Consider the following 11,817-nt stretch of genomic DNA (forward strand, 5'->3'; position numbering starts at 1 on the left):
AAGTTCCCCCAAGCTTTGGTTGGTGCTTTTTGCTGGTGACAGTAGGACTCCAGGGCGAGTAGTCGGGACTCTCCTGCAGTAACTGGGTCAATTAAGGGTTGGTTTAAGTGCCTCCTGGTTTTTAAAATTGCTCCCCTGAGCTGCTGGCTCTGCTGCCTGCTACAGCAAATGTTCGGGTGCCATCAGCGTCGCACTTGGGCGTGGGCACTGACCCTGCGGAGGAGAGCTGAGACTCGCATGTATTGTGTACCCTGCCGCCAGTGATCGTTTTCCCCTAGCAGATCTATTTTGAATCATTTCCCTAAATTTTAGAGGAACTTTAGGCTCTTTGTGCTATGATTTGTGAAGCTGTAGGGGCCCTCAGGCATTTGCTGCTGGCAGAGGAAAACCGCTTGTCGAATTTGTTGTAAATACTTTCTGTTTGGACAACAACGCCTGTGTGTGTGTGTGTGTGTGTGTGTGTGCGCGTGCTTTGACGACCCCCTGCGACGCCCCAGCTCCGCGAGGGAAGCTTTGAAGCGGCTCTGGGAAAACCTCTGCGGAAGAAACTGCTGCTAGTGACTTGCGGAAAAGGGACTCCACAATCAGTGAGATTGTAAAGTAGGTATGTTTATTCAGCGCTGGGCAGCACGGGAGGTCGTGGGCATGAAGACTGATGACTCTTCCTCGTCACCGCTAGTTGACCTCTTGTCTTTGCACAGACTCAGTTGCTCCTTGGCTCTTGTCCATCTGCAGGACCAGTTTCTCCCAGTTTCTTAAGACAGGCTCACTCTCTTATTAGGAGACTGACCTTGGTAAGGGGCCCAAGGCTTCTTGCTTTAGTTAATTGGCACAATGCACCATAGTTAGCAAAGACACTAAGTAGCATCCTAGTTTAACGCTGTCAGCGCTCTATCTCTACTTGATAAGATTCTCCTAACTCCCTCTCTCACTGGAGCCCACGCAGCCCTCCGTCCTGCCGAAGGACTTCACGGGGACTTCTGCCGGCTCCGGGTGCCCGCACACAGACAGAAATGGCTTTGAGAGAAAACAATCAGGAGGAGGAGAGCTCAGAGACTGTGGCCGGCTTCGGCCACCTTCCCCTCACTTTCCCTCTCCGTGTTCAAACCGAGCACTGTTCTGCCGTCAACCTTCGCTGCCTCTGCCCGCGGCGCCGGGCTTTCGCGGGTGCCATTGCTCCTCTACATATTTTATCCTTCCTTTTGTAAGGAATGGTCCAGCAATTCGTGTCACTAAGGGATTTGAAGGGTTACCATTGAGGCCCGGGTCTAGGTGATAAGAGAACAAAGCGGTTTTTAGGGAAAAGTGCTGACTACTGCAGGGGATGTTGCTAGAGTTTCTGAAATCCGGCGCAGAGGCTCCCAAACGAGGAGGAAGGGGGAGCTGAAGGACAATTGAAGGACAAAAGCCTGAGAGGAAGACAACCAGCATTCAGCCCGAGCAAGCCCCGAGAGACCACCAGAGACTGGTACGCAGGCGCCCCTGGGAGGGGTTTCGGATTCCGGAAACCAATTCTAATAACCCTGCCTCTTCTCGAAGTAGTAATGAATATGTATTAGCCTGGGAGCATCAAAACCAGCCGCCTTACGTAACAGGCGTGCGTCCTGGGGGAGCAGAGACTCCCGGCGCACCCAGCGCTGCTTGCTTGCCTCTATTCGTTTAATAAATTGTAAACTTTGATTGTAATCCTATTTGGATTTATAACAGCCATTTATAACACTTTTTATATTTGTATTTTATTTAAGGCTGTCTTGCCCCCCTCCCCCCCCAGCCTCGCTGCTCGCCAATAAAGCTGGCGCAGGGGCTAAGGGATTTGAAGGGCCTGCTTGTACACCTAAGGGATTTGAGGGCCTGCTTGTACACCTTTGGGGACTGCCTCTTTTTGGGGGGGGGGGGTGGGGGGGTGTTAGGAGCTGCTTGTATACTTTTTTAGGCATTCCTCTGAGAGGGGGTTGGGAGCTTCGTGTATACTGGGGGGGGAGGGCCTCCCTCGAGGTGGAAGCGGGGGAGGTTGGAGCGTTTCTACACTGTAGGGGCCTGCCTGTACACTTTTGGGGCCTTCCTTGGAGGGGTTGGGAACTGCTTGTACACCTTTGGGGCCTGCGTCTGCGCGGGGCGGGGGGGGTTAGGGGGTTAGAGCTGGTTTTAACCTTTCGGGCTTGCATCTGGAGGGGCTTGGGGCCTGCCTTTGGGGGGGTGGTTGTGAGCTGCTTGTATACTGTAGGGGCCTGCTTGTACACCTTTGGGGCCTGCGTCTGGGGGGGGGTGGGAGCTGCTTGTACACTGTTAGGGCCTGCCTTGGGGGAGGGGTTGGGGCATGTGCCTTGGGGGCATGGGGTTGGGAGCTGCTTCTACGCTGTAGGGGTCTGGGTCTTGGGGGGTTGGGAGCTGCTTCTACGCTGTAGGGGTCTGGGTCTTGGGGGGTTGGGGCTGTTTGTACACCTTTGGGGCGTGCCTCTGGGGAGGATGGGGAGTTGCTTGTACACCTTTGGGGCCTGTGCCTGGGGGGGGGTTGGGGCCTGTGCCGGGGGGGTTGGGAGCTGGTTGTACGCTCTAGGGTCCTCTGGCAGGCTTTGGGGCCTCCCTTTGAGGTGGGCAGTTGGGAGCTGGTTGTACACCTTTGGGGCCTGAGTCTGGGGTGTGGGGGCTGGGGCTGAGGCCTGGGGCCTGGGGCATGCATCTGGGTGGTGGTGGTGGGGGGGTCCAGTTCATGGGGGGGGTGGGTTGGGAGCTGCTTGTGGACAGTTGGGGTCTGCATCCGGGTGTGGCTGGGGCCTGCTTGTAGACTTCTGCAGCCTGTGTCTGGTGTTTGGGGGCTTTTCTGTAGTGTTTGGGGATTGCATTTTGGCTTTGGGATGTGTCTAGAGCTTCTGGGGCCTAGCTGTAGTGCTTGGGGCCTGCGTCTGGGGCTTTTCTGTAGCATTTTGGTAGCGTGTTTGTGATTTGGGGTCTGTATCCAGGGTTTTGCCTTTTTTGTAGTTTTCAGCTTTGTGTCTGTTTCTTTGTTGGTTGCCTGGGGTTTGGGGTTTGGATCATTAGTCAGTGTCATTAGCGTCGGGGGGTTGATATGAAGGGTTAGGGTTGTGGTTAGAGTTGTTACGGTTAAAGAGAATAAGGATTTTAGGGTAAGGGGATCAAGGTTGTGGGAATAAAAATGTTTTTGCACAGTGTTACATCGTTTAGAGGGAAGGAAGGTGGTATTGATATATGCTTGCAGTGATAAGAAAGCTTAACAGACAACCTTGTAAAATGCAGACAACCAGAATCCTTAGAGCAATTGGGTGGAAATCACGGTGTAAGAAACATTACCACCTCAAAGAGGAAAACAGTCAAGAAAAAAATAAAATTGACTAGTAACAGGCCAGCAGCTGTGTATTTTCTGTGAAGCACTGGATAGATCGTGAACATGGATTACTCAGTCAATGGGGAAACTGGGGAGGGTCCTGGTCACCGAGAGGAAAAAAAAAATTATATAAACTGTGTTATGGAACTAGTAGGTGGCTTGTGGGACGCCTGCCATTGCAATCGTGAATAAAAATGCTACCTCACTGAGATACTTGCCTGAGCCTATGGTATTGGTTACAGAGTGTTTCTAATAAGGTGTTAGGGTTTTAAGGTTTCAGGGCTAAGGCACTAGGGTTGGGTTTCAGGGTTAGGGTTTCCAGGGTTTAGGGTTAGGATTTTAAGGTTGTTAGGGTTGGAGTTATAAGGGTTAGGGTTTGGGGGTTAGTGTGTTAAGGTTTTAAAGTATTTTGTGGTTTTAGTGTTGATAGGGTTTTTAGGGTTAGGGTCTTAGGGTTTTAGTTATGGTCAGGTATTTAGGGTTAGGGTTTTAAGGTCTTATTTTTTTTTTTTTAAGGTTAGGGTCTTCAGCGTTAGGGCTTTGAGAATCTTTACGTTTTGGGTTAGGGTTTAGAGGGTCTTAATTTTTAGGGTTAGGGCTTTTAGGCGTAGGTCTAGTGTGGTAAATTTTATCGGGTTAGGACTGTAAGGGTTTTTAGGGTTAGGGTTTCTAGGGTTTTTTGGGGTAGGGGTTAGGGTTAGATCCGTGGGAGCCGTAGTGTTAGGGGTCAGGGTTCTTAGGGGTAAGGCCCAATATTAGGGTGGAAGGCCAAACTAAGGGGGGAGCCCCCCCCAAAATTGAAGGGTCGAAGCCCCAATTTAGGGGAAGAAACGTCAAAATTGTGGGGTCCCCCAAAATTGGGCGGAAGAGCTCTTAATATTGGGGGAAACCCAAAAAAGGAGGGTGGGGGACTCTAAAATTGGGGGGACCCCCCCAAATTGGTTGTGTCCCCCCCAAAATTGGTTGTGTCCCCCCCAATTAGGGGAGGAACCCCCAAAATTGGGTGGGCGAACCCCCATATTGGGGGGGCAGAACACTTAAATGGAAGTGTGAAATTCCAGAATTGAATGTGGACCCCCCAGAACAGTCTTCAGGGGTTTAGTGTGGTAAATTTTATCGGGTTAGGGCTGTAAGGGTTTTTAGGGTTAGGGTTTCTAGGGTTTGTTGGGGTAGGGGTTAGGGTTAGATCCGTGGTTGCCATAGGCTTAGGGGTCAAGGTTCTTAGGGGTTAGGCCTAATATTAGGGCGGAAGGCCAAAATAAGAGGGTGGGAGCCCCCCCAAAAATTGAAGGGTTGAAGCCCCAAGTTAGGGGAAGGAACGTCAAAATTGTGGGGTCCCCCAAAATTGGGCGGAAGTACTTTTAATATTAGGGGGGAACCCAAAAAAGGAGGGTGGGGGACTCTAAAATCGGTTGTGTCCCCCCCAAATTAGGGGAGGAACCCCCAAAATTGGGTGGGCGAACCCCCAAATTGGGGGGAAGAAGACTTAAATGGAAGTGTGAAATTCCAGAATTGGATGTGGACCCCCCAGAACAGTCTTCAGGGGTTTAGTGTGGTAAATTTTATCGGGTTAGGGCTGTAAGGGTTTTTAGGGTTAGGGTTTCTAGGGTTTGTTGGGGTAGGGGTTAGGGTTAGATCCGTGGTTGCCATAGGGTTAGGGGTCAAGGTTCTTAGGGGTTAGGCCTAATATTAGGGCGGAAGGCCAAAATAAGAGGGGAGGAGCCCACCCAAAATTGAAGGGTTGAAGCCCAAAGTTAGGGGAAGGAACGTCAAAATTGTGGGGTCCCCCAAAATTGAGCGGAAGAGCTCTTAATATTGGGGGAAACCCAAAAAAGGAGGGTGGGGGACTCTAAAATTGGTTGTGTCCCCCCCCAAATTGGTTGTGTCCCCCCCAAAATTGGTTGTGTCCCCCCCAATTAGGGGAGGAACCCCCAAAATTGGGTGGGCGAACCCCCATATTGGGGGGGCAGAACACTTAAATGGAAGTGTGAAATTCCAGAATTGAATGTGGACCCCCCAGAACAGTCTTCAGGGGTTTAGTGTGGTAAATTTTATCGGGTTAGGGCTGCAAGGGTTTTTACGGTTAGGGTTTCTAGGGTTTGTTGGGGTAGGGGTTAGGGTTAGATCCGTGGTTGCCATAGCGTTAGGGGTCAAGGTTCTTAGGGGTTAGGCCTAATATTAGGGCGGAAGGCCAAAATAAGAGGGGGGGAGCCCCCCCCAAAATCGAAGGGTTGAAGCCCAAAGTTAGGGGAAGGAACGGCCAAATTGTGGGGTCCCCCAAAATTGGGCGGAAGAACTCTTTAATATTAGGGGGGAACCCAAAAAAGGAGGGTGGGGGACTCTACAATTGGGGGGGACCCCCAAAATTGGTCGGGTCCCCCCAAATTAGGGGAGGAACCCCCAAAATTGGGTGGGTGAACCCCCAAATTGGGGGGAAGAAGACTTAAATGGAAGTGTGAAATTCCAGAATTGAATGTGGACCCCCCCCAGACCTGGGGAGGAATCCCCAAACTTGGGGGGGACCCCCAAAATTGGGGTTAAAGCCCCAGATCCCGGGGAGCTAAGCCCCAAATTAAGGGAAGGAACCTCAAACATGTGGTCAGAACCCCAACATTGGGGGAAAGAACCTTAATATTAGGGTGGCAGGCCAAGAAAGGATGGTGGGGGCCTCCAAAATTGTGGGGGGCTTGGAATTGGGGGGAATCCCCAAAATGGAGGGGGAACCCCAAAAGTGGGGGGGGGGGCGAAGCACCAAATTAGGGGAAGGAACCCCAAAATTGCGGGGAAGAACTCTGAAATGGAGAGCTGAAAACCCGAAATTGAGGGGAAACCCCCCAAAACGGCGGGAAAACCCTCCATAAACACGAAACCGGTAATGTAACAGAGCAAAAAATGGCGTCCTACGGCAAGGTGCGAGGCTCAATTTTCTGGGGAGTGCTGGGAAATGTAGTTCTTGGCCACCGGGTTTCCGGGAGTCCATATTGTTTTCCCAGAGCATGCCGGGAGATGTAGTTCTCGGACACTGGGCTTCCGGGAGGCCATGTTGGTTTCCCATCTTTGCTAGACTCCGGGTGCTCTGGCTTCACAGAGAAACCCCCAAACTGAAAAATGTACCTGCTAATATATTGGGCTCTAAATGTAGCCCTGGGTTAATTGAATAACAATCCCTGGGTAAGATTGAAGTGCAGGAGGGGTTGGCTACGGTTTTAAGAGCCGGTTTGCAGAAAAGGGATTTCCCGTTAAGAAATGGCATATACTGATTGTTCTCTTCCTTGCTCTGCCAAGACCTGAAGCACATCTTGGAAGCCAGGCAGAATCCGTGGAGCCAATGGAGTTCTCAAGCTCGACTTCAGCTTCTTCCCAGCTAGAAGAAGCAAGGACACGCCGGCTGAGTTCCACAGGCAACGCGCCCGTATCTGTAGACGAGGATTTAGAGATGCTACTTTGGGAACTCTCAGACGGCATACTGGAAGCCGAGCTCGACTTGGACCCAGGGAAGGATGAGGATGACCTCCTCCTTGAGCTTTCCAAGATGATTGATGATTGAACTGCATAGTCCTATGGTATATTAAAAAAAAAAAAAAAAAAGAAAAAAAAGAAAACAACTCTTCTTCTTGTTGGATACCCCGAGGTGATCCTTTTTCTAACTGAGGCTTTGCAATGAGACTTAAAGCACAGTTGGAACTGGTAGAAATTGGCAGGATCTGCACTCAGTTGTCCTAAGTTTTCCTGCTGGTCAGAGTTAAGGTCTTGTGCATGGTTCCGTAACTATAGGTGGCTACCTTTGATATCAAGAGGACAAAGCACTTGTTTCTTTTGGCACAGAAAGATGTCCATCGGCACGCTGTGGTGGCTGTGAATTGACGTAGTGATGGAGCGATGCTCTGAAGGCTTAAACGGAAAGCTTCTTCCTTCCGCCCCCCTTGGCACAGCTCGATGTTGGGCACATTGTGAAGCCTGGGTGTTCTGATTTCTCGGACAGTTGATACCCAAATCCCGGAGTTACTATGTCAACTCTTGACTTTTATTTGTGTATGCCATTGTTTTGACTGTAATCTTTTCAGATGATGAAGCTGTAGGGGCGGGAGGGAGCAAAATAATTATTCTAGCGTTGTGGACCAAACATGCTGCCAGGAGTGGTGGTGGTGGGGTCAGCCCACCCGGCCTTACTTTCAATTATCAGGGATGATAAAATGGTGTGAAAAGCAGCAGCTCTGCGATACGGCTACGCTACCCCCACTCCCTTCTCTTGTGCTGTACCAAAGTTCCCCCAAGCTTTGGTTGGTGCTTTTTGCTGGTGACAGTAGGACTCCAGGGCGAGTAGTCGGGACTCTCCTGCAGTAACTGGGTCAATTAAGGGTTGGTTTAAGTGCCTCCTGGTTTTTAAAATTGCTCCCCTGAGCTGCTGGCTCTGCTGCCTGCTACAGCAAATGTTCGGGTGCCATCAGCGTCGCACTTGGGCGTGGGCACTGACCCTGCGGAGGAGAGCTGAGACTCGCATGTATTGTGTACCCTGCCGCCAGTGATCGTTTTCCCCTAGCAGATCTATTTTGAATCATTTCCCTAAATTTTAGAGGAACTTTAGGCTCTTTGTGCTATGATTTGTGAAGCTGTAGGGGCCCTCAGGCATTTGCTGCTGGCAGAGGAAAACCGCTTGTCGAATTTGTTGTAAATACTTTCTGTTTGGACAACAACGCCTGTGTGTGTGTGTGTGTGTGTGTGTGTGCGCGTGCTTTGACGACCCCCTGCGACGCCCCAGCTCCGCGAGGGAAGCTTTGAAGCGGCTCTGGGAAAACCTCTGCGGAAGAAACTGCTGCTAGTGACTTGCGGAAAAGGGACTCCACAATCAGTGAGATTGTAAAGTAGGTATGTTTATTCAGCGCTGGGCAGCACGGGAGGTCGTGGGCATGAAGATTGATGACTCTTCCTCGTCACCGCTAGTTGACCTCTTGTCTTTGCACAGACTCAGTTGCTCCTTGGCTCTTGTCCATCTGCAGGACCAGTTTCTCCCAGTTTCTTAAGACAGGCTCACTCTCTTATTAGGAGACTGACCTTGGTAAGGGGCCCAAGGCTTCTTGCTTTAGTTAATTGGCACAATGCACCATAGTTAGCAAAGACACTAAGTAGCATCCTAGTTTAACGCTGTCAGCGCTCTATCTCTACTTGATAAGATTCTCCTAACTCCCTCTCTCACTGGAGCCCACGCAGCCCTCCGTCCTGCCGAAGGACTTCACGGGGACTTCTGCCGGCTCCGGGTGCCCGCACACAGACAGAAATGGCTTTGAGAGAAAACAATCAGGAGGAGGAGAGCTCAGAGACTGTGGCCGGCTTCGGCCACCTTCCCCTCACTTTCCCTCTCCGTGTTCAAACCGAGCACTGTTCTGCCGTCAACCTTCGCTGCCTCTGCCCGCGGCGCCGGGCTTTCGCGGGTGCCATTGCTCCTCTACATATTTTATCCTTCCTTTTGTAAGGAATGGTCCAGCAATTCGTGTCACTAAGGGATTTGAAGGGTTACCATTGAGGCCCGGGTCTAGGTGATAAGAGAACAAAGCGGTTTTTAGGGAAAAGTGCTGACTACTGCAGGGGATGTTGCTAGAGTTTCTGAAATCCGGCGCAGAGGCTCCCAAACGAGGAGGAAGGGGGAGCTGAAGGACAATTGAAGGACAAAAGCCTGAGAGGAAGACAACCAGCATTCAGCCCGAGCAAGCCCCGAGAGACCACCAGAGACTGGTACGCAGGCGCCCCTGGGAGGGGTTTCGGATTCCGGAAACCAATTCTAATAACCCTGCCTCTTCTCGAAGTAGTAATGAATATGTATTAGCCTGGGAGCATCAAAACCAGCCGCCTTACGTAACAGGCGTGCGTCCTGGGGGAGCAGAGACTCCCGGCGCACCCAGCGCTGCTTGCTTGCCTCTATTCGTTTAATAAATTGTAAACTTTGATTGTAATCCTATTTGGATTTATAACAGCCATTTATAACACTTTTTATATTTGTATTTTATTTAAGGCTGTCTTGCCCCCCTCCCCCCCCAGCCTCGCTGCTCGCCAATAAAGCTGGCGCAGGGGCTAAGGGATTTGAAGGGCCTGCTTGTACACCTAAGGGATTTGAGGGCCTGCTTGTACACCTTTGGGGACTGCCTCTTTTGGGGGGGGGGGGGGGTGTTAGGAGCTGCTTGTATACTTTTTTAGGCATTCCTCTGAGAGGGGGTTGGGAGCTTCGTGTATACTGGGGGGGGAGGGCCTCCCTCGAGGTGGAAGCGGGGGGGGTTGGAGCGTTTCTACACTGTAGGGGCCTGCCTGTACACTTTTGGGGCCTGCCTTGGAGGGGTTGGGAACTGCTTGTACACCTTTGGGGCCTGCGTCTGCGCGGGGCGGGGGGGGTTAGGGGGTTGGAGCTGGTTTTAACCTTTCGGGCTTGCATCTGGAGGGGCTTGGGGCCTGCCTTTGGGGGGGTGGTTGTGAGCTGCTTGTATACTGTAGGGGCCTGCTTGTACACCTTTGGGGCCTGCGTCTGGGGGGGGGTGGGAGCTGCTTGTACACTGTTAGGGCCTGCCTTGGGGGAGGGGTTGGGGCATGTGCCTTGGGGGCATGGGGTTGGGAGCTGCTTCTACGCTGTAGGGGTCTGGGTCTTGGGGGGTTGGGGCTGTTTGTACACCTTTGGGGCGTGCCTCTGGGGAGGATGGGGAGTTGCTTGTACACCTTTGGGGCCTGTGCCTGGGGGGGGGTTGGGGCCTGTGCCGGGGGGGTTGGGAGCTGGTTGTACGCTCTAGGGTCCTCTGGCAGGCTTTGGGGCCTCCCTTTGAGGTGGGCAGTTGGGAGCTGGTTGTACACCTTTGGGGCCTGAGTCTGGGGTGTGGGGGCTGGGGCTGAGGCCTGGGGCCTGGGGCATGCATCTGGGTGGTGTTGGTGGGGGGGTCCAGTTCATGGGGGGGGTGGGTTGGGAGCTGCTTGTGGACAGTTGGGGTCTGCATCCGGGTGTGGCTGGGGCCTGCTTGTAGACTTCTGCAGCCTGTGTCTGGTGTTTGGGGGCTTTTCTGTAGTGTTTGGGGATTGCATTTTGGCTTTGGGATGTGTCTAGAGCTTCTGGGGCCTAGCTGTAGTGCTTGGGGCCTGCGTCTGGGGCTTTTCTGTAGCATTTTGGTAGCGTGTTTGTGATTTGGGGTCTGTATCCAGGGTTTTGCCTTTTTTGTAGTTTTCAGCTTTGTGTCTGTTTCTTTGTTGGTTGCCTGGGGTTTGGGGTTTGGATCATTAGTCAGTGTCATTAGCGTCGGGGGGTTGATATGAAGGGTTAGGGTTGTGGTTAGAGTTGTTACGGTTAAAGAGAATAAGGATTTTAGGGTAAGGGGATCAAGGTTGTGGGAATAAAAATGTTTTTGCACAGTGTTACATCGTTTAGAGGGAAGGAAGGTGGTATTGATATATGCTTGCAGTGATAAGAAAGCTTAACAGACAACCTTGTAAAATGCAGACAACCAGAATCCTTAGAGCAATTGGGTGGAAATCACGGTGTAAGAAACATTACCACCTCAAAGAGGAAAACAGTCAAGAAAAAAATAAAATTGACTAGTAACAGGCCAGCAGCTGTGTATTTTCTGTGAAGCACTGGATAGATCGTGAACATGGATTACTCAGTCAATGGGGAAACTGGGGAGGGTCCTGGTCACCGAGAGGAAAAAAAAAAATTATATAAACTGTGTTATGGAACTAGTAGGTGGCTTGTGGGACGCCTGCCATTGCAATCGTGAATAAAAATGCTACCTCACTGAGATACTTGCCTGAGCCTATGGTATTGGTTACAGAGTGTTTCTAATAAGGTGTTAGGGTTTTAAGGTTTCAGGGCTAAGGCACTAGGGTTGGGTTTCAGGGTTAGGGTTTCCAGGGTTTAGGGTTAGGATTTTAAGGTTGTTAGGGTTGGAGTTATAAGGGTTAGGGTTTGGGGGTTAGTGTGTTAAGGTTTTAAAGTATTTTGTGGTTTTAGTGTTGATAGGGTTTTTAGGGTTAGGGTCTTAGGGTTTTAGTTATGGTCAGGTATTTAGGGTTAGGGTTTTAAGGTCTTATTTTTTTTTTTTTAAGGTTAGGGTCTCCAGCGTTAGGGCTTTGAGAATCTTTACGTTTTGGGTTAGGGTTTAGAGGGTCTTAATTTTTAGGGTTAGGGCTTTTAGGCGTAGGTCTAGTGTGGTAAATTTTATCGGGTTAGGACTGTAAGGGTTTTTAGGGTTAGGGTTTCTAGGGTTTTTTGGGGTAGGGGTTAGGGTTAGATCCGTGGGAGCCGTAGTGTTAGGGGTCAGGGTTCTTAGGGGTAAGGCCCAATATTAGGGTGGAAGGCCAAACTAAGGGGGGAGCCCCCCCCAAAATTGAAGGGTCGAAGCCCCAATTTAGGGGAAGAAACGTCAAAATTGTGGGGTCCCCCAAAATTGGGCGGAAGAGCTCTTAATATTGGGGGAAACCCAAAAAAGGAGGGTGGGGGACTCTAA

Source organism: Anser brachyrhynchus (genome assembly GCF_964034855.1).
Source record: "Anser brachyrhynchus genome assembly, contig: SCAFFOLD_106, whole genome shotgun sequence".
Classification (NCBI taxonomy): domain Eukaryota; kingdom Metazoa; phylum Chordata; class Aves; order Anseriformes; family Anatidae; genus Anser; species Anser brachyrhynchus.